At 47.1% G+C, this 26,896-nt stretch overlaps 1 protein-coding gene across 6 annotated transcripts in view; it reads left to right on the top strand.

The window, feature by feature from the left end:
• Nucleotides 1–26,896, top strand: part of LOC138296535 (isoaspartyl peptidase/L-asparaginase-like) — a 1,292,011-nt gene that overhangs the window by 9,659 nt on the left and 1,255,456 nt on the right. For 3 of the 6 annotated variants that reach the window (XM_069235749.1, XM_069235751.1, XM_069235754.1), the window contains exon 1: nucleotides 5,276–5,411. The exons of 2 other annotated variants lie outside the window; for them this stretch is intronic. The gene's annotated coding sequence lies outside the window, so the exon portion shown is untranslated. Of the gene's footprint in view, nucleotides 1–5,275; nucleotides 5,430–26,896 lie in introns of those variants that run through there. One more of the 6 variants, XM_069235753.1, reaches the window with a different exon arrangement.

The raw sequence follows: 26,896 nt of genomic DNA, 5'->3' as shown, positions 1-26,896 counted from the left end.
TTTTCTGTAGGAAACCCTTGTAGGATCTACACAAATGACCCCTTGCTGAATTCAGAATTTTGTCTACTTTTCAGAAATGTTTAGGTTTCTGGGATCCAGCATTGGTTTCATGACCATTCCTGTCACTGACTGGAAGGAGGCTGAAAGCACAAAAAATTGCACAAATGGGGTATGCCCCAGTAAAATGCCACAATTGTGTTGAAAAATTGGGTTTTCTGATTCAAGTCTGCCTGTTCCTGAAAGCTGGGAAGCTGCTGAGTTTAGCACCACAAACCCTTTGTTGATGCCATTTTCAGGGGAAAAACCACAAGCCTCCTTCTGCAGCCACTTTTTCCAATTTTTTTGAAAAAAACGAAAATTTCACTGTATTTTGGCCAATTTCTTGGCCTCCTTCAGGGGAACCCACAAAGTCTGGGTACCTTTAGAATCCCTAGGATGTTGGAAAAAAAGGACGCAAATTTGGCTTGGTTAGCTTATGTGGACAAAAAGTTATGAGGGCCTAAGCGCGAACTGCCCCGAATAGGCAAAAAAAAGGCCTGGCACAGGAGGGGGAAAAGGCCTGGCAGCGAAGGGGTTAAAAAGGCTTGCACTGAGAGAGATGTTTACACATCCCCACCCAACAGGATGTCTTGCGAAACTGCATTTCAAGGCAGAGGTTTTCAAAGAAGGCCACCACCCTTGGTATGTAGATCTGGCTTCACTTACAGGAAAGATGCTGACCCCCCTGTCCCAGGGCTCATTTGGCACTGGGACAGGCTGGAGATTTAGTGTTCAGAGAAGTATGTCCAGCCCTCGCGTCAGTCCCATCGGTACATTAACCTGCTTGATGTGAATGCGACATTTAGAAATCTGCCATCTCTGTGCTGGCAGATTTAGGAACTCTGGGACAGGGTTATACCCACTTCCCACCGGAAGTGATCATGTGGGGGATGTAGTGACCCCAGGTGTAGGTTGCCCATTGTCTGCTACCCGACACTCCCATAAATGCCTCTAAATTCAGTATTAAGGGGAACCCCTGGCACCAGGAAATCTGACTTCTGCTAACTTATGAAGGAGGACATTCAAGAGCTGAAAAAGCAAAGCCCAAAGAAGAGGCACCTGACTTTGCCTCAGCTCTGCCAGCCTGTCTGCTGTTCCAGCCGATTTACGCCAAAGTCAACTCATCCTGCAAGTTGCTGTGCCTCTAAAGGCCCAGCAGGCCTTCCTCCCTTCAACAAAGACCCAGGAACTCCTATGGAGCAGTAGAGTTGCTACCCTGCATCTTGCAGGCACCCCGAGACATGTGAGAGGACTCCAGCACACAGGAGCCCAACACCTGAAAGCACCACTGCACCTGTGCCACCTAGGCTGAGCTGAAGTGGTCCAACAGTGCTAACACGGTCCCCAACCCTCCAGAGACAAAGCCCACCTTTGACTTGCCCACTGTGGACCCTCCAGTGTCGCATGCATCCTCTGCATGCAGGCCCCCTCAACTGCGAGTGCTCTGGTGGAGAAAAACAAGATGCCTCAGGACATCTCTGCACCCATCGCCCATTGCCCATGGAGAAGAGGACTGAAGGTGTCCCCTCATCCCTAAGTATCTCAAGATTGGAACCCACTTGTTGGCTCGCCCCCAAAGGAACCCTAGTCCTAACCTGCAGCACCTTTTTGATTGGACTAATCCCCGTAGAGAAACATTGGGCCCCAATGCTGTACTACACCTCTGCCCCTGGCCGCCCCAGTGCTGCTCAGTGTGACATGTGGTGTTGTACTGATCCTTGTCCAATATTTACCCAAAGCTTAGGAGATTTGCCTCGTAAGTTGCTGTACAGTACCTGTTTTGCCATCTTTGTTTCTCCTCCATAGGACAGCATTGCAGCTTCCAGAAATAGCACCCTGTTGACTTTTCAAAACTTTAAAGATTTTTCTTGCAAAACATACTTCTCTGATAGTATTGATTCTGATTCCAAAACATATATAAATATACCTATTATTTTTGTAATGTGGTGTGGATCTCTTTCTTAAGTCATGTGTCTCGTTCATTGACTGTGTGCTCATGCACAGCTGTCTAACACTCCTCTCTGATAAGCCTAAAGCTGCTCGACCACACTACTTCCTAAAAAGAGCATCTTGGGACTACTAGGGCACACTCCTGACCACTAGTGAGGGAACCCATGGAATCTTTGTACAATATATCTAATTGCTATATTTCATATGAAGAGCCAGCTTCCTACGTTGATGGCAGTGGTGAGATGCAAGACTTGACATTTGCTGTGCCACTCCGTTGATGAAGCATACCACTAAGGAATCTAAAATTGTCTTTAGTTAGGAAACATTTTTCCAATTTTTCATGTTTTTAATCAGTTTAAAAATAGCTTTAGGGCCTTGTGTTGAGACCCCCCTGTCCAAACTATTTGGAATTGAAAATACTTTCATTAATTTGACCTTAGGATTTCACTTAGAATTTTTTTCAGGTTCTAAAAAGGTCCCAACTACTTTAAACCACGACTGAGGCAGCAGGTTCATCCCATGAGCTCAACCTGGGGCCCTACAAATATCTTAAGGTTGCACAACTTAAGACTCTCTGCCAAGCATGGAAGCGTGCCATGGGCCCAGGCTCATCTGCAGCAGCTGCTGGCAGTACATGATAGAGCCAGGGCAAGTAAAGTGGATCCTCATGAGAGTTAGGAAGAAGGGGAGGTGGCTGGGGATGAGGAATCCATCCACAACGCTACTGAGAATAACACCACTGGAGGTGCTTCTGATAGTGCTCCAGGAGATAGAGACAGTGAAGATGCTGATCTCAAGAAGCTAGCTAAGAGGATAGAGTTAAAGTCTAGACTCTTAGCTGTAGAGAAAGAAAGAGATAAGATGGGCCTAGGACCCATCTCTGGTGGCAACAACATTTTAAATAAGGAGAAAAAAGAAGCTTGCAACCCTAAGATTCCCAAAGGGATTCTCCTCAAATATTCAGAGGGTGATGAGATCACTAAATAGTTCACTGCCTTTGAGAGAGCTTGTACCATGAAGACACACAGTCAGAAGTATTAGGGCTCTCTACTCTGGGAGGTGTTTTCAGTGAAGTGTAGGAATAGACTCTTGACAATGACTGGAAAAGATGCTGAGTCCTATGGATGAAGTATAGTATGATTGAGAGCTTTGGACTCACAACTGAGGAGTACCGAATTTGGTTAATTGAAAATAGAAAAACCTCTAGTCAATCCTTGGTAGATTTTGTTGACTTCTCAGACCAAATACTGGGTGGCTGGTTAAAAGGGAACCAGGTGCAAGACTATGATGGGCTTTACAATCTTATTTTGAAAGAGCATTTGTTAAGTAGCTGTGTTTCTGAAAAATTGCATCAGTACCTGGTAAACCTAGGTCCAGTTTCTCCCTAAGAATTAGAAAAGAAGGCAGGCCACTGGGTCAAAACTAGGGTATCCAAGACAACTCATCAAGACTACCCTTTCAAAGGGAGCCACAATCACTTCCAGTAGTTTGAAAGGATAGCGGTTGAAGTTGTTGGACCCCTAGATACTCCAACAGCATAAGGGAATAGATTTATACTGGTGATTTTGGATCATGACACCAGGTACCCTAAAGCTATACTCTTAGGGCTAGCACTGCTTCTGCAGTTGCCGGGGAACTACTCAGTATCTTTTCTAGAGTGGGCTTCCCTAAGGAGGTAGTAACATACACAGGTAGTAACTTCATAGCTGAATACCTCAAGGCAATGTGGAATGAATGTGGAGTGATTTATAAGTTCACTACCCATATTACTCACAAGGAAATGGTATAGTTGAGAAATTCAACAAAACCATGAAAGGCATGATTGCGGGTCTCCCTGAACAACGCACGCAGAGATGGGATATCCTGCTACCATGCTTGCTTTTCGCCTACAGAGAAGTGCCACAGAAGGGATAAGGTTTTTCCCCCCTTTGACCTTCTGTTTTGTCATCCTGTGAGGGGACCACTGTGTCTAGTGAGGGAAGGCTGGGAGAGGCCTCTCATTAAGCCCAAACAAGACATTGTGGACTATATGCTTGGCCTACATTCAATGATGGCTGAGTACATGGAAAAAGCATCCACAAACTGTGAGGCCAGCCAAGAGCTCTATTTCCATTGTGGAACACCATGGAATAAGCCCACAGGTGCCCTCTACAGGCCCCAGGGGCACCCCCACCCACACCAGAGGGACTGCGGAGGATGGGGGACCCCATCCCAGGTAAGTACAGGTAAGATTGCATTTTATTTTTGAAAGTGCCATAGGGGGCCCTGATATTGTCCCCCATACGTGGCACAGGGTACAATGGCCATGCCCAGGGGACCCCTGTCCTCTGTGCTGGCCGTTGGGGTGGTGGGCATTACCCCTGCCTTTTCTAAGGCAGGAGTCATGTGGCATGGTCGGTTTAGCACCATAAAATGACGCTATGCTGGTTAGAGTCATTTTTTTTTACTCTAACCTGCCTAAAGTCGTTTTTTGGTGCTAAACCCTCTTCTTCTATACCGCCAGCCCCACCCGACTAAAGTCATTTTTTTTTTTACTTCAGCCTACCCTTTGCACCGGCTTGCACCATTCCATAAATATGGTGCCCGGCTGGTGTACAGAAATGTACAGAAGCGGTACAGAAATGGTGCACGCCGGTGATAAACTCTTTAGTGCAGTTTTGCAGCAAAAAATATAAATAAGGGCAAATATTTTGCACGTTTGTGCCACTTTTGCTTTAAAAAATGATGTTAATGCGACACAAAAAAAGTATATATCAGGGCCTTAGTGCTAGACGGGTCTAGCACCAAAGCATAAATATGGAGTTAGTTTTGCACCGAATTAGAGTAAAAACAATGATGATAATTCGGTGCAGAGTATAAATACGCCCCAGAGTATAGATATTCCCCTAAATATGGCGTTAAGGCCATAGAGTCATTTTTTGCACGGGAACGCCTACCTGGCATTTCATTAAGGCAAGGTAGGTCTCAACTTCCAAAAAAAGACTTTAACTCTATAAATTTGGCGCTAGACGGGTCTAGCACCAAAGTATAAATCTGGAGTTAGTTTTGCACCAAATTAGAGTAAAAAAAATGACGCCCATATGGTGCAAACAGTATAGATATGCCCCTTAATATCATATGCTCTCGTGAAGCATTTCTGATATAATAAGTAACCTATCTCTAGCAATTAATGCAGTTGTTTCTGGACATACTCACACTGTCGGGAAGAAAGTACAGCTTGAAGACTGGGGAGGCGGGGCACATGCTAACAGCTCCACGCTGAGCTCAGAACACTGGAGCAGTGAGGAACAACAAGCCCCGGCCGCACAGTTGGCACTGCTTCCCCGCGTCGCTTAGGAACGTTTTCCAGGGACACTTAGCTTCCAGGAGGAAATCTGAATAAGCGGCTCTGATCAAATTCGCTGAAAAATACCCTGTTGCAGGTACGTTCACTATCTGCAGTAAGTTAATCTTCAATCTATTCATATTGATCAGAAGTGCGTCAGGATTGTTTTGAAATTCATGTGCATGCTTTCACTTTATAAAAACGATGAATGATAATTGACTGGAGCTCAATAAATAGAGGCGTTTTGTCGCAAGGTTATGGTTATAAATTGGACTCTTTTCAGTTTAGCCTACATCCACATCCTACATCTGAAACGTTTCCCCATTTGTACATGCGGTTTCCTTGCAGGAAAGAGACGTCAGCTCAGAGCTTACTCGAAAGGTTCAGAGTTCAGTTGGTGTGTTAACGTGGGCCCCTTGGAATGCGTTCTGCATGCTTATGTTCTGCTCTGAGCGTTCATTACTCAGAGGAACCTAAAACTTTAGGCAAGCGCTACAGAAATAACCATCTTTAATACATGTTGAAATTAAGCAGCAAATCGATAGGCCGACGTTCTGTTCGTTTTGTAAATGCTTTGAAATTGTTAAAAGAAAATCATTAACTCTTGCTCACAAGGAACGTTAAAGGATGTTTTACGCTTTATATTATTAGCAGTTATTCTGCATCATATTGAACAGTCACATTCAAAGTAATGTTAATACTGTACTAGTTTTCCTGAAGTATGGCACTAATTATTTTACCAGTACCCAATTGCCTAAGTATCTGTTATTTTAAAAGGAGATGCATTATTAATATCACCCATTGTGATATATTTGTTTTGAGCAGCACCATTTGGCAAGCGGTAAATCAACATTATCAGTACTTAACATTATAGAAACAAAACTAAATTAATTTGTAGGGTTAACATTCTAACTCTCATTAGGTCTAGCTAGAAAGAGCTTTCACAGATACACATGGCTCAAACTAGTCATACACAGAGAGATGGCAATTGGTTGCGGCAAGAAACACACGTTAACAACACACATTCAGCAAACATCCATTGATTGTACCTATTGTTCATGTTCATGACTTGTAACTTTATGCATAGCACAACACCGATGAGGCCTCCAAACTAGTCCTTCCATCGCAAGGTACAGATGGTGAAACATGAATTCATTTATTGGAAGTGCATTGTTTTATTGACACCCGTAAATGCAGCGGTTGACTGGGAGAGAGGAGGGCGCTCTGGAAGCATTTCTTCATCGGGTAAGTTAGCAAACTCTGCTGTTGGTCAAATAATTAATAAGACAGTCCTATCTTCTTATGTGCAGAGACTCTGCACTCGTGAAGACGCCACTAGTGTAATACCTTTGTGAATAGCAAACGATCGCAAACTTACCCAACAATGTAAGCTTGCGTTTGTGAATCAGGCCCGTAATGTTATTCCAACAGAGGCTTCTATTCATGTCTCATGGCACTGTCAAAATGATTGCTGTTTTACCCACTCTACTGAGACGTTTGTCTCTGCATCCAGCTCTTTCAGGCACATCTATTCAAACCCTGCTGATTGTCCCTCTCCTCTAAGGTGCACCAGACCATTTGTCCACCTGTGGCCTCCAAGTGATTAGGGCATTTGCTTGAGGTAGAATGTGTCTGCTGACTAACCTATGCCTTGAACCAGGGACCCACAACTCTCAGAGAACTCTAACATCAAACTGCTACAGCTACTCCTCATGGCCCATGAGTCCTATGTTAAGCAAGAGTACACAGAGAAGCTGTGATGTGCTGATACAGTTTCACTTTCCATTATAAGAAAGTGCCCCTTTTTGACATGGTCACCCCCACTTTTTGCCTCGTATTGGATGCAGTTTAGGCTGAAAGTGCACTGGGTTTCTGCCAACAAGGTCCCCAATGCCAGATCTCCTTCCCTAAAACTGTGCAATTGTTTCCCAGTTGAAAAAAACCTTTGGGCCCCCTCCAAGTCCTTAGTGAATGGTACCCCTGGTACCTAGACCATGGATATGAAAGAGGGTCCCGAAGAGCTGCAGTAAATATTGTGCCACCCTCAGGGACACCTCACCTAGCACATGCAGACTGCCATTGCAGACTGCTTGTCTTGATGCAGCCAAAAGTGAAAACATGACATGGCACACCCCAGCACTCCATATAATAAATGTAAGTCACCCCTACAGCAGGCATTTCCGCCCTAAGGCAGGGTGCATTGTTTTACATGTGAGGGCATGTCTGCTATGTCTTTGTCGAATCTTAGACATAGTGATTGTACAGATAAGCCATTTTAAGTATATGTCCAGGACACTGGTCAATACGGATTTCTTAGCTACATGATGGATTTCCCAAAAAAGAACCTTTTCTCTTGGGCGGTCATTAAAAAGGCTTGCACTGAGAGAGATGTTTACACATCCCCACCCAACAGGATGTCTTGCGAAACTTCATTTCAAGGCAGAGGTTTTCAAAGAAGGCCACCACCCTTGGTATGTAGATCTGGCTTCACTTACAGGAAAGATGCTGACCCCCCTGTCCCAGGGCTCATTTGGCTCTGGGACAGGCTGGAGATTTAGTGTTCAGAGAAGTATGTCCAGCCCTCACGTCAGTCCCATCAGTACATTAACCTGCTTGATGTGAATGCGACATTTAGAAATATGCCATCTCTGTGCTGGCAGATTTAGGAACTCTGGGACAGGGTTATACCCACTTCCCACCGGAAGTGATCATGTGGGGGATGTAGTGACCCCAGGTGTAGGTTGCCCATTGTCTGCTACCCGACACTCCCATAAATGCCTCTAAATTCAGTATTAAGGGGAGCCCCTGGCACCAGGAAATCTGATTTCTGCTAACTTACGAAAGAGGACATTCAAGAGCTGTAAAAGCAAAGCCCAAAGAAGAGGCACCTGACTTTGCCTCAGCTCTGCCAGCGTGTCTGCTGTTCCAGCCGATTTACGCCAAAGTCAACTCATCCTGCAAGTTGCTGTGCCTCTAAAGGCCCAGCAGGCCTTCCTCCCTTCAACAAAGACCCAGGAACACTTATGGAGCAGTAGAATTGCTACCCTGCATCTTGCAGGCACCCCGAGACATGTGAGAGGACTCCAGCACACAGGAGCCCAACACCTGAAAGCACCACTGCACCTATGCCACCTAGGCTGAGCTGAAGTGGTCCAACAGTGCTAACACGGTCCCCAGCCCTCCAGAGACAAAGCCCACCTTTGACTTGCCCACTGTGGACCCTTCAGTGTCGCATGCATCCTCTGCACGCAGGCCCACTCAACTGCGAGTGCTCTGGTGGAGAAAAACAAGATGCCTCAGGACATCTCTGCATCCATCGCCCATTGCCCATGGAGAAGAGGACTGAAGGAGTCCCCTCATCCCTGAATATCTCAAAATTGGAACCCACTTGTTGGTTCGCCCCCAGAGGAACCCTAGTCCTAACCTGCAGCACCTTTTTGATTGGACTAATCCCCGTAGAGAAACATTGGGCCCCAATGCTGTACTACACCTCTGCCCCTGGCCGCCCCATTGCTGCCCAGTGTGACATGTGGTGTTGTACTGATCCTTGTCCAATATTTACCCAAAGCTTAGGAGATTTGCCTTGTAAGTTGCTGTACAGTACCTGTTTTGCCATCTATGTTTCTCCTCCATAGGACACCATTGCAGCTTCCAGAAATAGCACCATGTTGACTTTTCAAAACTTTAAAGATTTTTCTTGCAAAACATACTTCCCTGATCGTATTATTTTTGTAATGTGGTGTGGATCTCCTTCTTAAGTCATATGTCTCGTTCATTGACTGTCTGCACATGCACAGATGTCTAACACTCCTCTCTGATAAGCCTAAAGCTGCTCGACTACACTACTTCCTAAAAAGAGCACCTTGGGACTACTAGAGCACACCCCTGACCACTAGTGAGGGAACCCATAGAATCTTTGTACAATATATCTAATTGTCATATTTCATATGAAGAGCCAGCTTCCTACGTTGATGGCAGTGGTGGGATGCAAGACTTGACATTTGCTGTGCCACTCCGTTAATGAAGCATACCACTAAGGAATCTAAAATTGTCTTTAGTTAGGAAACATTTTTCCAATTTTTCATGTTTTTAATCAGTTTAAAAATAGCTTTAGGGCCTTGTGTTGAGACCCCCCCTGTACAAACTATTTGGAATTGAAAGTACTTTCATTAATTTGACCTTGGGAGTTCACTTAGAATTTTTTTCAGGTTCTAAAAAGGTCCCAACTACTTTAAACCACGACTAAGGCAGCAGGTTCATCCCATGAGCTCAACCTGGGGCCCTCCAAATATCTTAAGGTTGCACAACTTAAGACTCTCTGCCAAGCATGGAAGCGTGCCATGGGCCCAGGCTCATCTGCAGCAGCTGCTGGCAGTACATGATTGAGCCAGGGCAAATAAAGTGGATCCTCATGAGAGTGAGGAAGAAGGGGAGGTGGATGAGGATGAGGAATCCATCCACAACTCTACTGAGAATAACACCACCGGAGGTGCTTCTGATAGTGTTCCAGGAGATAGAGACAGTGAAGATGCTGATCTCCAGAAGCTAGCTAAGAGGATAGAGTTAAAGTCTAGACTTTTAGCTGTAGAGAAAGAAAGAGATAAGATGGGCCTAGGACCCATCTCTGGTGGCAACAACATTTTAAATAAGGAGAAAAAAGAAGCTTGCAACCCTAAAATTCCCAAAGGGATTCTCCTCAAATATTCAGAGGGTGATGAGATCACTAAATAGTTCACTGCCTTTGAAAGAGCTTGTACCATGAAGACACACAGTCAGAAGTATTCAGGCTCTCTACTCTGGGAGGTGTTTTCAGTGAAGTGTAGGAATAGACTCTTGACAATGACTGGAAAAGATGCTGAGTCCTATGGATGAAGTATAGTATGATTGAGGGCTTTGGACTCACAACTGAGGAGTACCGGATTTGGTTAATTGAAAATAGAAAAACCTCTAGTCAATCCTTGGTAGATTTTGTTGACTTCTCAGACCAAATACTGGGTGGCTGGTTAAAAGGGAACCAGGTGCGAGACTATGATGGGCTTTACAATTTTATTTTGAAAGAGCATTTGTTAAGTAGCTGTGTTTCTGAAAAATTGCATCAGTACCTGGTAAACCTAGGTCCAGTTTCTCCCTAAGAATTAGAAAAGAAGGCAGGCCACTGGGTCAAAACTAGGGTATCCAAGACAACTAATCAAGACTACCCTTTCAAAGGGAGCCCCAATAACTTCCAGTAGTTTGAAAGGGTAGCGGTTGAAGTTGTTGGACCCCTAGATACGCCAACAGCATAAGGGAATAGATTTATACTGGTGATTTTGGATCATGCCACCAGGTACCCTAAAGCTATACTCTTAGGGCTAGCACTGCTTCTGCAGTTGCCGGGGAACTACTCAGTATCTTTACTAGAGTGGGCTTCCCTAAGGAGGTAGTATCATACACAGGTAGTAACTTCATAGCTGAATACCTCAAGGCAATGTGGAATGAATGTGGAGTGATTTATAAGTTCACTACCCATATTACTCACAAGGAAATGGTATAGTTGAAACATTCAACAAAACCATGAAAGGCATGATTGCAGGTCTCCCTGTACAGCGCACGCAGAGGTGGGATATCCTGTTACCATGCTTGCTTTTCACCTGCAGGGAAGTGCCACAGAAGGGATAAGGTTTTTCCCCCTTTGACCTTCTGTTTTGTCATTCTGTGAGGGCACCACTGTGTCTAGTGAGGGAAGGCTGGGAGAGGCCTCTCATTAAGCCCAAACAAGACATTGTGGACTATATGCTTGGCCTACATTCAATGATGGCTGAGTACATGGAAAAAGCATCCACAAACTGTGAGGCCAGCCAAGAGCTCTGGAAGCTCTAGTATGACCAAAATGCTGCCATGGTGGCGTTCCAATCAGGGCAGGAGGTGTGGGTACTTCAACCTTTGACTTCTAGGGCACTTTAGGACAAATGGAGCAGCCCTTACCCTATTCTTGAAAAGAAGAGTGAGGTCACCTATCTGGTTGACTTAGACACTCCTAGGAACCCTTCCATGGTCATTCATGTGAACTGCCTTAAGCTCTTCCAAGACAGGGATGATGTGGACATGCTGATGGTCACTGATGAGGACCAAGAAGAAGAGAGCGAGCTCTCCCTGACCTTCTTTTCCACAGCCCCATAGATGGCTGAGTGGATGATATGGTCTTTTCAGACACCCTCCCTGCCCAACAGCAAACTCACTGCAGGCAGAATTTACAGCAGTATGCTGGGCTCTTGTCTCTCTTCCGTGGTCAGACTCACTGGTGTGTCTATGATGTGGACACTGGTGACCACTTGTCTGTCAAAAGCAAAATATACAGACAGTTTGACCATGTGAAGGATAACATCAAAGCTGAAGTAAGTATAATGCTGGATTTAGGGGTAATAGATCCCTCGGACAGCCCCAGCGTCAGCCCAGTGGTCCGAGTCCCCATATTTCATTCTAAGGGAGGTAAAGTAGAGCTGAGGTTTTGCATGGACTATAGAGGCCTCAATTCTGTCTCCAAGACATTTGCGCACCCTATCCCAAGGACAGACACACTGGTTGACAGGTTGGTGGCAGCAAAGTTTCTTACTACTTTTGATTTGACATCAGAGTACTGGCTGGAGCAAAAGAAAATAAGCGTTCCCGGCCCCGGATAGACATTACTTGTTCTCTGTTATAACATTTGATTTAAAGAATACCCCTGTAACTTGGTGAATAAAGTCATTGCTGGGTTGGAAGCCTTGACTGCAGCATATCTTGATGATATTGCTGTCATTAGCTCCACTTGGCAGGATCACCCGATCCACCTTGGAAAGGTTCACAAAGGTCTGCAAAGTGCAGGCCTCACTATCAAGGCAAACAAGTACCATATAGGGCAGGGCAAGGCTGTATACTTGTGCCACCTGAGAGGTGGAGGTCAAGTTCAACCACTGCAACCCAAGATCCAGACATTTCTGGCCTGGGAAGCTCCAACCACTCAGACACAAGTCAAGGTACTACAGAAGGTTTGTTAAGGGGTAACGTACCATTTCGGCACCCCTCACAGAATAGCCCTCCAAAAAGATGCCAAAGAAGGTAAACTGGACAGTGAGCTGTCAATAGACTGACACTTGTTAGAAATGGGGTCTTTGGTTGGCAGTCAGGTTATCCCCTGTCCAAGCAAGGACCCTCACTCTAGTCAAGGTAAGTCACACACAATCCAAATTATCCTGTACCCACCCTCTTGTAGCGTGGCACTGAGCAGTCAGGCATAACTTAGAAGGTAGTGTGTAAAGTATTTGTGTAATAAAGCATTCAATAACACAGTATAACGCCACAGAAATATACCACACAGTGTTTAGAAAAATATATAATATTTATCTGATAAGATGCAGGTCAAAACGATTAAAATGCAATAAGTATATGTTGAGATATCACTGTAAAAGTGATATAAAGTGTCTTTAGTCATTTGATAGCAATAAATGTTTCTTTCAAGCACAAAGTACCTGATTTGTGTTCAAAATCTCTGCAAAGAGCCGCAGAGGAGGAGATGCTTGGAAAACAAGGAGGTGTGCATCGATTTCTTGGGCCGCACACGGTGATGCATCATTTAGTTTTCACACAGGGACGGCTGTGCATCGATTTCTGGCACTCGGTCGTGGATCCTCTTAGGCGGTGGGGATTTCGGACGCCTCGGGGTGATGCATGGATTTCCGGCACTGACAGGATGAGGTCACAGGGGCTGCGTCGATCCGGTGGGTGTTGCGTGGAAATTTCTGCTGGCTAGCTGGTGCTGCCTCGACTCCTCTCTGGAGGTTGGGCTGCGTCGTTCTGGCTCAGCTATGCTTCGATCCAGTGGGCCATGCGTCAAATTTCTGGTCGCTAAGCTAGCACTACGTCAATCTTCTCATTGAGAAGTCAGGGTGCGTTGTTCCAGTTCAGCGTGTGGTTAATTTTTCACTGCAATGCAGGCTGTGCGTCGTTTCTGACACGCTGTGCACTGATTTTCGCCACACAAGGAGTCCTCCTTGTAGAGAGGAAGCCTTTTTGATCCTGAAACGTCAGGGAACAGGAGGCAAGCTCTATCTAAGCCCTTGGAGAGCACTTCGCACCACAGCCAAAGAGCACCAAGGCAGCAGGGCAACAACAAGGCAGCAGTTCTTCACAGAAAGCAGTCAGGTGAGTCCTTTGGGCAGCCAGGCAGTTCCTACTGGCAGGATGCAGGATCTGGTTCAGGTTCTCTTCTCCAGGTAGTGTCTGAGTTGGGAGGGGCAGAGGCCCTGTTTAAATACCGAAATGTGCCTTTGAAGTGGGGGAGACTTCAAAGAGTGGCTTAGAAGTGAACAAGGTCCCCTTTCAGTTCAATCCTGTCTGCCAGGGTCCCAGTAGGGGGTGTGGCGGTCCTTTGTGTGAGGGCAGCCTACTGTCCTTTGACATGTGTCAGGCCTTCCACTCTCCCAGCCCATTGTTAGACTTTTCATCCTTGGCGTGGTCTCCCTTAACTTTTTGCCTCTGTTCCCCAGGTTGTTGATGTGTGCTGGACTCTGATTTTGCTGTTTTTGTTACTCTGGGCACTTTACCACTGCTAACCAGTGCTAAAGTGCAAGTGCTCCTGTTTAAATTGTATGTAAGTGGTTCATCCATGATTGGCATATTTGAATTACTAGTAAGTCCCTAGTAATGTGCACTAGAGGTGCCAGGGCCTGTAAATCAAATGCTACTAGTGGGCCTGCAGCACTGGTTGTGCCACCCACATAAGTAGCTCTGTAATCATGTCTCAGACCTGCCCCTGCAGTGTCTGTATGTGTATTTTTACACTGTAAATTCGACTTGGCAAGTGTACCCACTTGCCAGGCCTAAACCTTCCCTTTCCTTACATGTAAGGCGCCCCTAAGGTAGGCCCTAGGTAGCCCCAAGGGCAGGGTGCAGTGTATGGATAAGGTAGGACATATAGTAATGTGATTTATATGTCCTGACAGTGAAATACTGCCAATTTCGTTTTCACTGTTGCAAGGTCTGTCTCTCTCTCATAGGATAATATGGGGGCTACCTTTAAATATGATTAAAGTGTAGATTCCCCTAGAGAGTAGATGGACATGTGGAGTTTGGGATCCCTGAACTCACAATTTAAAAATACATCTTTTAGTAAAGTTGATTTTAAGATTGTGAGTTTGGAAATGCCACTTTTAGAAAGTGAGCATTTTCTTGCTTAAACCATTCTGTGACTCTGCCTTGTTTGTGGATTCCCTGTCTGGGTCAGTTTGACAGTTGGGTTGTTTTTCACCTCACACCAGACAGTGACACAAAGGGAGCTGGGGTGTGATCTGCATTCCTGATTAGCCATCTCTGCTAGGAGGGAGGGGTGGAGTGGTCACTCTCATCTGAAAGGACTGTGCCTGCCTCTGACAATGCTGTCTCCAGCCCCCTGGTGTGTGTCTGAGGCCTTGCCTGGGCAAGGCAGGATTTCACAAGAAGGTGTGAGTCCCCTTTGAAGGAAGGTGACTTCAAAGACTAAAATGGGTATAAGAAGGGCACCCAAACTTACAAACTTTAGAAACACTTCTGGAATCAAGAGGAACCTCTGCCTGGAGAAGAGCTGTTAGCTGAGGAGGAAGGGCTGCCCTGCCTGTGACTGTGCTTTGTGGAGCTTTCCTGCAGTGCTGCTTCTGCCAGAGTAAGAGGGCAAAGACTGGACTTTGTGTGCCTTCCATCTTGAAGAAGAAATCTCCAAGGGCTTGATGTAGAGCTTGCCTCCTGTTGTTGAAGTCTCAGGGATAGCAAAGACTTCTTCCTGCCAGCACCTGGAGTCTCTGGAGAGACCCCTACTCTGCTCTGTGGTGCCCTTCCAGTTCCTGGGACCCTGAAAGGAGAGGCTGGCAGCCTAAGGACAAAAATACACGCACCGAGCGCCGTGCGGAGAAAAGATCGACGCGAATCCGATCGCGGCTGAGAAAACGACGCGACGCCGGTTCCGCAGCTGAGAAACGACGCCGCAGGAAACGCGACCGAAAAACCGACGCCCGGAGCAGGAGAAACGACGCGCAGCATCGCTGACGGAGGCTGAGAGATCGCACCCTGCGCCGCGGGACTTTCGGATCGTCGTGTGGCTGGCTTTTTCAACACGCACCGCCGTGCCGAGTTGTTTTCGACGCACACCGCCCGTGCGGGGTTATTTTTTACGCAAACCAGGTACATTTACACGCTAGCAGCGCTAGTGTGTTGTTACAACTACCTAAAGACTCTTTTTATTTTAAACCTTTAAAAAATCATAACCTGACTTGTGTATGTTGGATTTTTATCGTTTTGGTCTTGTTTTGTCTAGATAAATATTTCCTATTTTTCTAAACTGGTGTTGTGTCATTTTGTAGTGTTTTCATTAAGTTACTGTGTGTGTTGGTACAAATACTTTACGCCCAGCACTCTGAGGTTAAGCCTACTGCTCTGCCAAGCTACCAAGGGGGTAAGCAGGGGTTAGCTGAGGGTGATTCTCTTTTATCCTAACTAGAGTGAGGGTCCTTGCTTGAACAGGGGGTAACCTGACTGTCAACCAGAGACCCCATTTCTAACATTGGTGGCAGCGGTGGGATTTGGACTTGTATTTGTACTTGACATACAGTAATTAAGTGTACACTACTGTTTTGATCTCAGACCACTACGTGACCACATACTACTAGTCTTGTGATTTTTGTTTTTTACTTGGACTGTTTTTCTCTGCATTCAGTTTCTTTTTTTCACTGATCCCGTGATTGACTTTTCTGAAACTTCATTTGAGAACTTGCTTTTCTGTTTTTGGAACTGTGCATATTTTTTTTAACCTCTCATCATGTCTCAGTCTGGAGATGCCCTAGCTGAAGCTGCTTTTGACTTGGAGAAATTGGAGAGCTACAAAGTGGCTCAGTTGAAGCAGTTTTGTAGTAATGTTGGCTGTCCCATTAAGAGCTCATCCAAGAAGGATGAGCTGCAAAAGGCGCTGAGGGCCTGGGTGACAGCCAAAGCAGCTGAGGGGCACACAGATGAGGAGCCAGAGGGGGAAGAGGAGTTGCAAGTCACTCACACTGATGTAGTGGGTGGGCCTGCTATGTCTCAGGGGAGAATCTCCAGGGCAGGTAGCAGTGTGTCCTCCAAGAGTCTGACACCTGGAGAGTTACAGGACAGACAGGCAGAGAGGGAGTACCAGTTGGAGCTGAAAAAGCTCAGTCTAGAGGTGGAACAGAGAAAGCTGGCCCTTGAGGTGGAACAGAGAAAGCTGGCCCTTGAGGTGGAACAGAGAAAGCTGGACCTTGAGGAAAAGAAGATAAACATGGCTCATGAGCTCAGTTTAAAAGAGATGGATCAGAGGAGTCAGTCCAGTAGGGATGGTGGCAGCAATTCTACAGTGCAGCCTGAGAGAAGGGTACACATCCCAAAAGACCTTGTAAGGGATTATAAGAGGGAGGATGATATCTACTTGTGGTTCAAGGGTTATGAGTCAGCTCTCCACATGAACCTGGTCCCTGAAGCTCATTGGGGGGCAGCCCTGTGGAAGCATTTTGAGGCAGAGGGGAGGGACACACTGACGGCCTTAGGGGATGCTCAGAGTCTCACCTACCCTGCCATGAAGGAGGCCTTACTTACCAGGTATGGTCTCACCCCTGAGCAGTACAAGGAGAAGTTTAGATCCTACAAGAGAAAGGAATCCCAAACATGGTTGGAATGTGTTGATTCTTATTGCAGGTCACTGGATGGTTGGGTGAAGGGCAGTAAGGTAAACACGTATGAGGGGCTTTACAATTTAATTGCTTGGGAGCACTTGTACAGTTTATGTTTTCCAGAGCTGCGCCAGCACCTCATTGACAGCAAGCTGACTGACCCCAGGAAGCTTGCACAGGAAGCGGACCGCTGGGAGAGCACCAGGGTCCAAAAGAGGTATGGGGGAGACCACGCCAAGGGTGGGCAGGGTCCCTCTCAGACGAAAGGGGGGGGTAAGGGCAAACAGGATGAGTTCTCTAAAGGGCCCCAAACTGATTCCCAGGGCAAGGATTCCCAACCCCCCAGTGAAAAGAGGCCATGGTTCTCCAAAGGGAAACCAATGGCAGGTGGTCCCCTACGTAAGTGCTATTCATGTGACCAGGTGGGTCATGTGAGGGGGGACCCCAAATGCCCCAAAAGTACACCGGCACCCACTGGTGCACCGTCCCAGGGTTTGGCCAGTGTAGCGCTTGGGGAGGAGTTGGTTTCAGGTGGGTGGGAACCAGCAGAAATGACCCTTGTCTCACTAGGGGACAGTGAGATGGTCCAGAGAAACCTAGTGCCTGATAACACTAAGAAGTACAGGCAATGGGTGACCATCAATGGACAGAGGGTGGAGGCTCTAAGAGACACTGGAGCCAGTGTGACTACAGTGAGGAGTCACCTGGTGTCTGAAGAGCAGATTGATCCCCGGGTACTTCACCAAGTAGTTGCAGTAGACAATTCTGAGCGCCTCTGCAGAGTGGCGCAGGTTCCCTTTGAATGGGGGGGGGTCTCAGGTTCCTGGAAAGTAGCTGTGAGTCCAACCATGCCTGTTGATTGTTTGCTAGGCAACGACCTGGAAGATTCCCCTTGGAAGGAGGTGGAACACAGGTCTCACTTGGAGATGTTGGGTCTGCCTGGGTGGGTATGCGTATCCACCCGGTCTATGGCAGCCAATCAGGGTAGTCAAGAGCCCCTGGAGCCTGAAACAGTGGCCCAGGGGACCGCCAAGAAGAGGAAAGGCAGGAGGCGCGGGAAACCCGCCCCAGAAGTTCCCACGGTCCGGGAGGAGGCAGAGCCTGAGGGCGATGCCCCGGAACCTACAGGGGAACAGGTGGCTGAACTGGGGGAGGTCCCCGAGCTGTCGCAGTGGCAGCAGGAAGGGGGACCCACCAGGGAAGTATTCTGCACAGCGCAGAAGGAGTGCCCTACTCTTGAGGGACTGCGGCAGCAGGCTGCAGCCCAGGCGGCTGGCGGGGCGCCAGGTACTCACCTGATTTATTGGGAGGATGGCCTCCTGTATAGTGAGCCTAAGGTTCCTGAGCCGGGGTCAGCTCGTATGCTGGTGGTACCCCAGGGCTTCAGGACCTTCCTACTGGGTTTGGCTCATGATGTGCCTTTGGCAGGACATCTAGGGCAGGACAAGACCTATAAGAGGCTTGTCTCCCACTTTTACTGGCCCTTGATGAACAAGCAGTCAGCTGCTTATTGTAGATCTTGTCAGACTTGTCAGGCAAGTGGCAAGAGTGGGGGGAAATGCAAAGCTCCCCTCCACCCTTTACCGGTAGTCAGTACTCCCTTTGAAAGGGTAGGAATTGACATTGTGGGGCCTCTGGATCCCAAGACAGCCATGGGCAACAGGTTCATCCTGGTCTTGGTGGACCATGCCACACGGTACCCAGAAGCTATTCCTCTAAGGACGGTCACCGCCCCCGTGGTGGGACGTGCCTTGATGGGGGTTTTTACCCGCATGGGGTTCCCCAAGGAGGTAGTATCTGATAGGGGTACAAACTTCATATCCACTTATATGAAGTCTCTGTGGAAGGTGTGTGGGGTAACCTACAAGTTCACCACCCCTTACCACCCCCAAAGTAATGGTCTGGTTGAGAGATTCAACCGCACCTTGAAAGGCATGATTCAGGGCCTGTCAGAGCCCTTGAGGCGTAAGTGGGACGTCCTCTTGCCATGCCTTCTGTTCGCTTACAGGGAGGTGCCTCAAAAGGGACTTGGCTTTAGCCCCTTTGAGCTCATCTATGGCCACCCTGTGAGGGGACCGCTCAGTCTGGTGAAGGAGGCTTTGGAGGAAGCTCCTAGTAAACCACCCCAGGATGTATTTAGCTACATGCTGGCACTAAGAAACCAGACTGCCCGCTTCAGGAGTCTCGCTCAGGAGAACCTGGAAGCAAGCCAGGAGGACATGAAACGGTGGTACGACCAGAATGCCACTCTGGTTGAGTTTCAGCCTGGACAAAAAGTGTGGGTCATGGCACCAGTAGAGCCTAGGGCTCTCCAAGATAAGTGGACTGGGCCTTTTGAGGTGGTGGAAAGAAAGAGCGAGGTCACCTATCTGGTAGACTTGCAATCCCCCAGGAACCCCTTGAGGGTCCTACATGTCAACCGCCTCAAACCACACTTTGAGCGAACTGAGCTATCCATGCTCCTAGCGACAGATGATGGGGTGGAGGAAGAGAGTGAGCCTCTTCCTGACCTCCTGTCTGCAGGAGAGAGAGATGGGTCTGTGGAGGGAGTGATCCTCTCCCCCTCCCTGACTGAGGACCAGCAGAGGGACTGTCGCCACGTGCTGGGACAGTTCGCCTCACTGTTTTCCCTGATCCCAGGAGTCACACACCTGTGCACACATGATGTGGACACCGGGGACAGTACACCTGTTAAACATAAGGTTTACAGGGTGACTGACAGGGTGAGGGCTTGCATTAAGGAGGAAGTCTCCAAAATGTTAGCCCTAAGGGTTATTGAGCACTCCAGCAGTCCTTGGGCCAGCCCAGTGGTCTTGGTCCCAAAGGCTACTGCTCCTGGTGCCACTCCAGAACTTAGGTTCTGTGTGGACTACCGGGGTCTCAATGCGGTCAGCAAGACTGACGCACACCCCATCCCCCGAGCTGATGAGCTCATTGATCGGTTAGGAGCTGCCAAGTACCTCAGTACGTTTGATTTAACATCTGGGTACTGGCAGATTGCCTTAACTGAAGGGGCAAAGGAGAGGTCAGCATTCTCTACCCCCGATGGGCACTTCCACTTCAATGTGATGCCCTTTGGGATGAAGAATGCCCCTGCCACCTTTCAGAGGTTGGTCAACCAGGTGTTGGCAGGACTGGATGAGTTCAGTGCCGCCTACCTGGATGACATTGCTGTGTTTAGTTCCACATGGGAGGAACACCTGCAACACCTCTGGAGAGTGTTAGAGGCCCTGCAGAAGGCAGGCCTCACTATTAAGGCGAGCAAGTGCCAAATAGGGCAGGGTTCTGTTGTGTACTTAGGACACCAGGTGGGGAGTGGCCAGGTGGCACCCCTACAGCCTAAGATTGACACGATTCTGGCTTGGGAGCCTCCCAAGACCCAGACTGAAGTGAGAGCCTTTTTAGGTCTCACAGGATACTATAGGAGGTTCGTTAAGGGATATGGTACCATTGTTACCCCCTTAACTGAGTTGACTTCTAAGAAGCAACCCAAGAAAGTGATCTGGACAGAGGCTTGCCAGAACGCTTTTGATGCCCTGAAGGCTGCCATGTGCACAGCACCTGTGCTGAAGGCACCTGACTACTCCACGGAGTTTGTTGTACAGACAGACGCCTCAGAGCATGGTATTGGAGCAGTACTCTCACAGCTGAATAAAGAGGGCCTAGATCAACCCGTAGCCTTCATTAGCAGGAGGTTACTACCCAGGGAACGTAGGTGGAGTGCCATAGAACGTGAAGCGTTTGCTGTGGTCTGGGCACTGAAGAAGCTAAGACCCTACTTGTTTGGGACTCACTTCCGAGTTCAGACCGACCACAGACCCCTCAGATGGTTAATGCAGATGAGGGGTGAGAACCCAAAACTGTTGAGGTGGTCCATTTCCCTACAGGGGATGGACTTTACGGTGGAACATCGACCCGGTACAGAACACGCCAATGCTGATGGTCTGTCCAGGTTCTTCCGCCTTAGTGATGAGAACTCCCATGAGGTTGGGTAGTTGCTCCCCACTTTTAGCTGGGGGGGACACGTGTTAGACTTTTCATCCTTGGCGTGGTCTCCCTTAACTTTTTGCCTCTGTTCCCCAGGTTGTTGATGTGTGCTGGACTCTGATTTTGCTGTTTTTGTTACTCTGGGCACTTTACCACTGCTAACCAGTGCTAAAGTGCAAGTGCTCCTGTTTAAATTGTATGTAAGTGGTTCATCCATGATTGGCATATTTGAATTACTAGTAAGTCCCTAGTAATGTGCACTAGAGGTGCCAGGGCCTGTAAATCAAATGCTACTAGTGGGCCTGCAGCACTGGTTGTGCCACCCACATAAGTAGCTCTGTAATCATGTCTCAGACCTGCCCCTGCAGTGTCTGTATGTGTATTTTTACACTGTAAATTCGACTTGGCAAGTGTACCCACTTGCCAGGCCTAAACCTTCCCTTTCCTTACATGTAAGGCGCCCCTAAGGTAGGCCCTAGGTAGCCCCAAGGGCAGGGTGCAGTGTATGGATAAGGTAGGACATATAGTAATGTGGTTTATATGTCCTGACAGTGAAATACTGCCAATTTCGTTTTCACTGTTGCAAGGTCTGTCTCTCTCTCATAGGATAATATGGGGGCTACCTTTAAATATGATTAAAGTGTAGATTCCCCTAGAGAGTAGATGGACATGTGGAGTTTGGGATCCCTGAACTCACAATTTAAAAATACATCTTTTAGTAAAGTTGATTTTAAGATTGTGAGTTTGGAAATGCCACTTTTAGAAAGTGAGCATTTTCTTGCTTAAACCATTCTGTGACTCTGCCTTGTTTGTGGATTCCCTGTCTGGGTCAGTTTGACAGTTGGGTTGTTTTTCACCTCACACCAGACAGTGACACAAAGGGAGCTGGGGTGTGATCTGCATTCCTGATTAGCCATCTCTGCTAGGAGGGAGGGGTGGAGTGGTCACTCTCATCTGAAAGGACTGTGCCTGCCTCTGACAATGCTGTCTCCAGCCCCCTGGTGTGTGTCTGAGGCCTTGCCTGGGCAAGGCAGGATTTCACAAGAAGGTGTGAGTCCCCTTTGAAGGAAGGTGACTTCAAAGACTAAAATGGGTATAAGAAGGGCACCCAAACTTACAAACTTTAGAAACACTTCTGGAATCAAGAGGAACCTCTGCCTGGAGAAGAGCTGTTAGCTGAGGAGGAAGGGCTGCCCTGCCTGTGACTGTGCTTTGTGGAGCTTTCCTGCAGTGCTGCTTCTGCCAGAGTAAGAGGGCAAAGACTGGACTTTGTGTGCCTTCCATCTTGAAGAAGAAATCTCCAAGGGCTTGATGTAGAGCTTGCCTCCTGTTGTTGAAGTCTCAGGGATAGCAAAGACTTCTTCCTGCCAGCACCTGGAGTCTCTGGAGAGACCCCTACTCTGCTCTGTGGTTCCCTTCCAGTTCCTGGGACCCTGAAAGGAGAGGCTGGCAGCCTAAGGACAAAAATACACGCACCGAGCGCCGTGCGGAGAAAAGATCGACGCGAATCCGATCGCGGCTGAGAAAACGACGCAACGCCGGTTCCGCAGCTGAGAAACGACGCCGCAGGAAACGCGACCGAAAAACCGACGCCCGGAGCAGGAGAAACGACGCGCAGCATCGCTGACGGAGGCTGAGAGATCGCACCCTGCGCCGCGGGACTTTCGGATCGTCGTGTGGCTGGCTTTTTCAACACGCACCGCCGTGCCGAGTTGTTTTCGACGCACACCGCCCGTGCGGGGTTATTTTTGACGCAAACCAGGTACATTTACACGCTAGCAGCGCTAGTGTGTTGTTACAACTACCTAAAGACTCTTTTTATTTTAAACCTTTAAAAAATCATAACCTGACTTGTGTATGTTGGATTTTTATCGTTTTGGTCTTGTTTTGTCTAGATAAATATTTCCTATTTTTCTAAACTGGTGTTGTGTCATTTTGTAGTGTTTTCATTAAGTTACTGTGTGTGTTGGTACAAATACTTTACGCCCAGCACTCTGAGGTTAAGCCTACTGCTCTGCCAAGCTACCAAGGGGGTAAGCAGGGGTTAGCTGAGGGTGATTCTCTTTTATCCTAACTAGAGTGAGGGTCCTTGCTTGAACAGGGGGTAACCTGACTGTCAACCAGAGACCCCATTTCTAACACCCATGAATACCCATTCAAAATGGAGACGTATGTAAGTGAGGCTGAGTATCCTGTGTTTGGGGTGTGTATGAGTGAATGCACAAGGGAGCTGTCAACTGAACCCAGTCAGATGTGGATTGTAAGGCACAGAAAGATTTAATTGCTGAGAAATGTTCACTTTCTAAAAGTGGCATTTATAAAATAGTAATATTAAATCCAACTTCACCAGTCAGCAGGATTTTGTATCTCCATTCTGGCCATACTAAATATGACCTTCCTCCTCCTTTCAGATCAGTAGCTACCACTCAAACAATATATTAGGGTTGTCCCAATGTTAGTCTATGAAGGGCGCAGGCCTCACAGCAGTGTAAAAATGAATTTAGGTGTTCTACACTACCGGACATGTAAACTACACAGGTACATGTCCTGCATTTTGCCTACACAGCACCCTGCCCTATGGGTTACCTAGGGCATACCTTAGGGGTGACATATGTACCAAAAAGGGGAGTTTTAGGCTTGGCAAGTACTGTGTGTGTAACTGCACACACAGGCCTTGCAAAGGCAGGCCTGAGACAAGGTTAAGGAGCTACTTAAGTGGGTGGCACAATCAGTGCTGCAGGCCCACTAGTAGCAATTAATCTACAGGCCCTGGGCACATATATGCACTTTACTAGGGACTTATAGGTAAATTAAATAGTCCAATTGGGTATGATCCAATGTTATCATGTTTTAAAGGGAGCAAGCATATGCACTTTAGCACTAGTTAGCAGTGGTAAAGTGTGCAGAGTCTTAAAACCAGCAAAAACAGTATCTTAAAAATGGAAGGAGGCAGGCAAAAAGTTAGGGGTGACCACCCTAAGACTGTCAGGTCTAACAACACTGAAGGAAGCAATGTGGTCAGCACCCATTCTAAAAGTTCCAGATTATTCTAAACAGTTCAGAGTGCAGAAAGATTTCTCTGAACATGCAATAGAAGTGGTCCTATGCCAAACCAATGATGATGGCCATAACTGACCTGTTGCCTTCATTAGCAGGAGGTTATTCCCCAGAGGGCAGCGTTGGAGCGCCATTGAGAAGGAAGCCTATGCTGTGGCCTGGTCCCTGAAGAATCGGGGGCCATACCTGTTTGTTTCTCATTTCCTTATTCCAACTGACCACAAGTCTCTCAGATGGCTGGTGCAAGTGAAAGGTGAAAACACCAAACTGTTGAGGTGGCCAATCTGCCAACACGGAATGGACTTTACAGACAAACACAGACCTTGGACTGATCATGCCAATGTAGATGGCCTCTTCCGGTTTCCCCTCTTCAGCAAAGACCCAGGAACTCCCATGGAGCAGCTCTGCTTCCCTGCATCTTGCAGGCATCCTGAGAGACCTGAGAAGACTCCACATTGCAAAAACCCGACACCAGAAACCAATATTACGCCTTTGCCACCTAGTAGAATCTGAAGTGGGCCAATGGTGCCAATGTGCCCCCCCAGCCCTCCAGAGACAAAGCCTGTGGTGAATCCATTTTCATTCTTATTGGGACTCAGGAGTTTAGCTTAGCCTTCGACTTGCAGGCCTGTGTCCCCTTCACCTTGTGACTTTTAACCTACTTAACTTACTCTGTTTAATTTCATTTATTTTATTATTTCTTCTAAGATGACTGCCATTGTTTACAATTTATAGAAATGTTTGGATTTGTATTATCAGTACCACTCTGTGAAGGCGTCATTATCAACATCATGATCAGTGATGTACATAGGTATTATCATCATGTCCCTTTCTCAGTTGATAGGAAAATAATTTACACTTATTGGAGATTGTTTATATAATTGCTGTCACAAGTCTGCCTCCTTATCAGTTGTTTGGAAACATACCTGTGTCAGGTGTCCTACATAATCTATATAAATACATCCCACACAGACAAGGTTATTAGAGGAGTTTCTTCCATGTGCTATCTACACTGTATGTCACCATGTTGCAGAACTCAGCCTTTGTGCTACTGACCTAGATACCTCATTCCAAGGTAACAAAGGTTGGGGGGCACTTCTTATTGACATGGTAGTGGCAGATTAGGTTGATCATACGTAGCTCTGATTAGGTTAGAGATGAGGTTCTCTTTGCTAGGAATTGTATATCTTATGTGTTTTGTAAGATGGTGGGGGGGTTTATATTCACAACACTCATCTTCCCAATTATGCTTCTTTTACTGTTTATTATCCTAATCATTGCAGCTCATGCATTTTATCGTAGATTGCAGTCCTTTCAACAAATATATTGAAAACTCTCCTGCATCTCCCTCATTGCCTGTGTGTGACTGAGACTTGTTAATAACGTGAGAAAATGGTAACTTTTGACCCACCACGACTCCCCTGATATGTCTCAATCTGTGTAATGCATAAGGCTGTCAGAAATCACCTTTGATGTCTGAGTTTTGGTGAGGGACTGCTTGTGAGTAGGGAGGATTGGGCCGACAGTTGCAACTTGTTGTATGAGTGACTCGCCTACAAACAAACATGCTGTCTTCCCTAAATCAACAGTCTCACCTAGGAGCGAGAGTCCAACTACAACAAGCCCACCTTTGACTTGGCCCCTGTGGACTCTCCACTGTCGACTGCAGCCTCCGCATGCAGGCCCCATCAACAGCGAGTGCTCTGGTTGAGAAAAATCCCATGCTTCAGGACATCTGTGCACCTGTCACCCCTGGCCTGTGGAGGAGAGGACTTGAGGTGTCCTCTCATCCCCAGACATCTCAAGATTCAGAATCACTTGTTGGTTCACCCCAACTGGATCCCCAGTCTTCACCTGCAGCATCTCTTTGACTGGAAGAATCCCCATAGAGTACCATTGGGCACCCAACGCTGTACTTCACCTCTGTACCTGGCTGCCCCCGTGATGCCCAGTGTGACCTGTGGCGTGGTCCTGACCCTAACAGTTACTTACCGAAAGCCCAGAGAAGTGGCCTCATAAGTTGCTATACTGTACCTCTTTGCTGTCTTTGTTTTTCCTCCATAGGAGAAAACTTCAGCTTCCAGAAATTGTAATCTGTTGACTTTTTAAACTGTAAAGAATTTTCTTAAGAAATGTACTTACGTGATCGTATTGATTCAGGTGCCAAAACATATATAAAGACACTTGTTATTTTGGTAATTTGGTGTGGATGTCCTTATGGAGTCATGTGTCTCATTTATTGATTGTGTGTGTATGTACGGAGGTCTGACACTCCTCTCTGATAAGCCTAAGGTTGCTCAACTACACTACACCCTAAAAAGAACACCTTGGAATTGGTAGTGCAAGCCCCTGTTCACTGGTGAGGAGCAAACCCCTGCACTCTTTGCACAATATATCTCATTGTGATATATCATATAAAGAGCCAGCTTCCCACATCAATGGAAGTGGTAGGGAGTTCTGCATGGTAGACACCAAGGATGAAATCTGCTGTTTGTGAATTTGTTTAGAATGGGCTTATAACTTACTTAGAACAAGGAAGGTTATAGAATTCACAGTGTTTGGGGGCAGTGTTGTACTTAGGGATCCAATAAGGACATACATTTGGATAGGCCTTCTTGTGCAGGATCCATATGATGATCTCCAACAGACTCCATGTTATACATATGTGCAATGTCAGTCAAGCTTAAATTGTTAAGCCTTAGCTGTTTTACTCATTAGTCCTGATCCATTCTTTATATATGCTGCTACACATTGCCAAATGCTGCCTCAGTACTCACACTACCTTTTCCTCCAAACACTGCTGTTGGGCATGATTTTGCCCCAAATACACTCTTATCATCCCTTTGACCAGTCATGCACACACTGTGTC

This window comes from Pleurodeles waltl, chromosome 5, assembly GCF_031143425.1.
Source record: "Pleurodeles waltl isolate 20211129_DDA chromosome 5, aPleWal1.hap1.20221129, whole genome shotgun sequence".
NCBI lineage: Eukaryota > Metazoa > Chordata > Amphibia > Caudata > Salamandridae > Pleurodeles > Pleurodeles waltl.
The sequence above is the reverse complement of the archived record's forward strand: the minus strand, read 5'-3'. Positions and strand labels throughout refer to the sequence as shown.